The sequence below is a fragment of the Erpetoichthys calabaricus genome, chromosome 2 (assembly GCF_900747795.2).
Source record: "Erpetoichthys calabaricus chromosome 2, fErpCal1.3, whole genome shotgun sequence".
In the NCBI taxonomy this organism is placed as follows: domain Eukaryota; kingdom Metazoa; phylum Chordata; class Cladistia; order Polypteriformes; family Polypteridae; genus Erpetoichthys; species Erpetoichthys calabaricus.
Genome location: NC_041395.2, coordinates 59,343,355 through 59,348,329, shown reverse-complemented (window position 1 = coordinate 59,348,329; position 4,975 = coordinate 59,343,355). Strand labels below are relative to the sequence as shown.

Here is a 4,975-nt window from a genome sequence, read left to right as displayed (position 1 = left end):
GAAATGCAACCACTGGTGGAAATCATGGGAAATAAAACGGCCACAGTGGTATGGTACATGGGGAAGAATGAAACAAGGTAGCCCAAAAAGGTGTTCGCGATAGAGTGGGAAGGAAAAGGACCTATAGGAACGACCTAGAAGGGTATGGGAAGAAAACAACAAAGCAGCAGCCAGATGACGATCATGGCAAAAGGCAGATAGAATAAGACATAATCAATGGCTCAAGACTCCAACACCGTGAGCGATGATGGGTAAAGACAGAAAGCATCAAAACGTCAAGCAAGAAATGGGATTTGCAGAAACTATTCCTGGACAGAACGTCAGTGCTTTTTGCATATACACTTCATATGAGTAGCCTATATACGGAGGTTGCTGCCCATGACAAGACGCACTTCTAGGACTAGGCTCTGCAAAAAGAAGCGCAAGTTCCTTTTACTATAGCTGATGAAATATCACTAAATACAATGCATTTGAACATTCCTCCTACACTTTTCTCGCATGTTCCCTGGTGCTGTGGCTTGGGTACAGGTCATACGCGGTAGCTCGCCACTTGCACTGTCTGCAACTCGCTGGCTGGAGCGGCTCAGCATGAATAAACGGACTGACTGCACGTCAGAAGCGCAGGCGTTTAAAACGGAGCTCACAAAATACCATCAAAGAGAAACTTTGTTGCGATATTGTTGCAGCGACAACATAAATTATAAAGAAACCTCGTTAGAGTCACGGCGGAAGTTAAAATATTGTACCTTTTGCAGAGATGCAATCGACAACTTCTGAAAAGGCGGAGAAGGGTCTGACTGGCCGCAGCCACAGAAGCGGGTGGTGGGGCGCCAGGCTAGACAGTAAACACGTGACATTTGTGTCGCCGACTTTACTCGTCAGAACGCTAGACAGGAAACACGTGGCCTCCACACCAACACATTTGTGTCACTTACTTTACATGTAAGGCGCGTTATTTGAACCAGATAACCTTCCACAACACCCCTGATTTCAACCACAGTGCAACCGAACGTATCAGGTAACATCGCTACAGTAAAATACAAAGCGACAAGGTGATGATGCTCCGATTTGGAGCGTGGAGGTCCGCCCAGACACGGCGATCAGGTGACGCCGATGTCACGTGACTCTGACGCCACCAAAGGGGGACGCCTAAAGCAGCCTAACGAGTCGGGCCGCGATGACGAGTTTGTCACCTTCGGAAAACGAGTTTCTACTGGTTGTCCGAACCGAAAGTCGCATATCATTTGCATCCACCCTAAAAAGACTTGTGAAAACTAGAATATCTAACAGTCATCAAACGATTCCCTTTAGCAAATGTGGTTAATATCGACATCATATTGTACTTCGGATTACAATGTTTATGTTACCGGTACTTTGCAGGAAGAAAACATAACTAAAAATGAATAGACTCTGTTGCGTGATTTTTTTGTCGCGCTACCCGAAAGAGAGAAATGTACCCTGGGGATGGGGCATAAATACCGGTCAGTTTACACTTTAAAAACGTGCTCGCTTCGGCAGCACATATACTAAAATTGGAACGATACAGAGAAGATTAGCATGGCCCCTGCGCAAGGATGACACGCAAATTCGTGAAGCGTTCCATATTTTTCGTTATAATATTAATCAATTTGATCAACTTTAAAAAGATCCGAGGCGAAAACTCATTTTCTGGAATGAAAACACTTCATGGACGCCATCTTGGCCATGTGACCGGAAGACTACCGGCATCCCTCGCGCCGACGTCACATGCCGCTCTAGCGGCCATTGCTGTCTCGCGTTTTCCAACACTACTCCTTGCAGCAGGCAGAGGTGGAAAATGTTACTCGAGAAGTGTTACCACATAGACGAAAGTTTACTCAAGTAAAAGTATCTGACACGGAAACTATTCAAGCAAAAGTAGAAAAACAGTCCTGGTTAAATTACTCAAGTTAAAGTATGATTTAGTTACTTTAGAAAAATAACTTCGTGGGGGATACATTGAACATATTCGATGCATCGCGGCTTATTTTGCGTGTAGGCCAAATTGTCGCTTTTTTTTTTTTTTTTACACCTTTGAACCCGGCAAGTCGTTTTTTGGGGCCCGCCTATCTATCGCTAACCCCGCCAGCCTGAAAAACGGTCTGCGCATATCTGTTACGCAACTCTGCTCTCTAAATCTTGCAGTCCGCTGTCTTTGAGAGGCATGTTCTCGAAAGGCCGTTACACCTCTCTGAAGTCATAATCTGGCTGAACGGAATACCCAGCCTTCGCTATTTCAGTCTACTCAGATCTTATACCGCTGTCTAGTTACGCTATTTTTGTTAGCTGCGGGACAGTTTTAGTTTTTCCCTCGTAGGTTTCAAGATGCTTAATTGTGTTAGGGTCAGCACCGACCCGTTTTACTTTTTAAATGCATAAAACTACTACCTAATTTTGTTTATTGCATCAAGGCTTTTTGACTTAGTCAGGAATATGTATTTAATTAAAATTAAAAAAAAAACCAAGTGTACTAAATTATAAAATGCTCTGGTGAAAATTTGGGCAGCCTGTGATGCAAAAACCAGCTATGCATGGAATCTGCAGATTTACACAGGCAAACATGCAAGTGGCATTCCTGAGAAAAATCAAGGAAAACGTGTAGTCCTCGATATGACTACTGGACTGCGGGGTCACAATATCACGTGACAATTTCTTTACCAGCTATGACCTTGGACAAGAACTTCTCAGGTGGAAACTTACCATGGTGGGCACAGTAAAAAAAAATAAACCTGAGCTGCCTGCCGAAATTTTGCAGGTGAAGGACAGGGCTCCACTTTCTTCAAAATTTGCTTTTACAGACACCACCACGGTTGTTTCATACTGTCCAAAAAAACACCGGAGTGTGATACTTATGTCCACTTTTCAGAAAGACGCAGCTGTGTCATCAGCAAGTGACAAAAAGCCCATAATTATCTTGGACTATAATAAAAACAAAGGTGGAGTGGACAACCTGGACAAGCTGACTGCCACCTACACTTGCCAGAGAATGACCAGGCGATGGCCAATGGTTGTGTTTTATAACATTCTAGATGTGTCTGCATACAATGCATTTGTGTTGTGGACCCACATTCACCTAGGGTGGAACTCAACCAGAAAAAACAAGCGGAGAATGTTTCTTGAGGTGTTAGGAAGTTCCCTTGTCAAGGCACACATTGAGCGAAGGGAACGGGTGCCCCGGGACCCAGCCACTGCAGCCTTGGTCAGACAGCTGCAGAGCTCACGTAGCACTCCTTCCACACCATCAGCAACACAAAGAGCATCAGTGCCAGCATCCTCTTCGGCCAGCACTGCCTCAATATCAACCTACACAGCCACAGCCACAACCCCACTGAGGCCACCTGATTCTAAAAGAAAGAGGTGTCAGGTCTGCCCTAGCAATAAAGACAGAAAGACAAACGTACTCTGCTTCTACTGCAAAAAATATATTTGCAAAGAACACACTAAAAGTGTCACTTTTTGCCACACATGCATGTTCTTGCACACAAAGACGTTTTTTGGAACTAGTGCCTCATTTCTATTGGTTTGATTTGCTTGATTGTTCGTTGTTTGTTTGACCTTGCAAATCCACATTTTGAGATTTACTTGTTTAGCTTTCCATTTATATTAAAGTTATTTTTGAAAATACTTTTTTGCCTTTTTCTTTGAAATAAATATATATGGGTCAAATTTGACCCGTAACACCATAGATGTTACTATAGTAATTAGTACTATAATAAAAAAATACATATAACAAATTTACTTAAGAGATGTGTTCTAATACCCCTCAGTAATAGTCAGGTAACATAACAACCTTTTATTTATTTAAATAATTCTCTTGAGGTTCATTTAATCATTTTTTAAAATTGAAAACGAGAGGTATGCTGTTAAAGTAAAAGCTCATGAGGTCACAGCAGAAATATTAAAAACATTCTTTTAATGGACAAGGAAGCGTAACAAAGTAACCAAGACGTAAGGAAAAAAATTGGATGATAAATAATTGTTTTGAGGGTAATATGGCTGATTAAAGACACGGGTCAAAACCGACCCGTTAACATAAGAGGAAGGTTAAGAGAAGTACAAGCAGGCAAATGGAGAATTTGCTCTTCTGCCCCACGGGGGGTTTATTTCCTCCCTGAGCTCACCTTAGGACATGTGCGTTACAATGTGACAGGTGTCGCCCTGTCAAACTCACCACCCTGCGGGGAGACAAATCGGGAGGCAGTGAAAATAATGCTTGTGTTCTTGTGCATTGCTTCTGGCACTGTAAACTGCTTTTGAATCGTATCACTCAAAAGTGCAATTTTGGCGGTAGGTCCTTATGGAAGGTAGAAAATGACGAAGGCTGCGGGAGTTAAAGTGATACAGCTTGTTCTACAGTATCAATCTGCTGTTACAACATTGTGGCTTATCATCATATTACCATGATATGATAAACTTTTACTTTTTATAAATCAAAATATTTGGTTTTCAAAATAGTTAAACAAATGCTGGCGAGGCTAGAGTTATAGTGCGAAACGCTGGGAGAGCAGGGTTCAAAGGGTTAAGGTGGCGGCGTGCGTTTCGCTTCTGCCCCTCTTGCAGACACAAAGTGGAAAAAGACTCGCATACAGTGGCATGCAAAAGCGTGGGCACCCCTGCTTAAAATGTCTGTTACTGTGAATAGTTGCGTGAGCAGAAGATGAACTGATCATCAAATGACAAAGTTAAAGATAACACATTTCTTCAATGTTTAAGCAAGACTGCATGGCTATTTACATCACAAGTACAAAATACCAAAAAATTGAAAAGGGCCTGAAGAAATGGTTTGGGCACCCGACATGGTCAGTACTTAATAACACCACCTTTGGCAAGTATCACAGCTTGCGAACGCTTTTTGCAGCCAGCTAAGAATCTTTCAGTTCTTACTTGGGGTATTTTCCCCTCATTCGTCCTTGCATGCACTACTCTTTTGAGATCTATCCACACATTTTCAATGACG

General features: G+C 42.5%; 1 non-coding gene across 1 annotated transcript; it reads left to right on the top strand.

The window, feature by feature from the left end:
* Positions 1 to 1,502: 1,502 nt before the first annotated feature.
* LOC127526889 (U6 spliceosomal RNA) lies at positions 1,503 to 1,609 on the top strand. Its single transcript, XR_007934308.1, has one exon. It is a non-coding gene; the product is annotated as a U6 spliceosomal RNA (small nuclear RNA).
* The last annotated feature ends 3,366 nt before the right edge of the window (positions 1,610 to 4,975 follow it).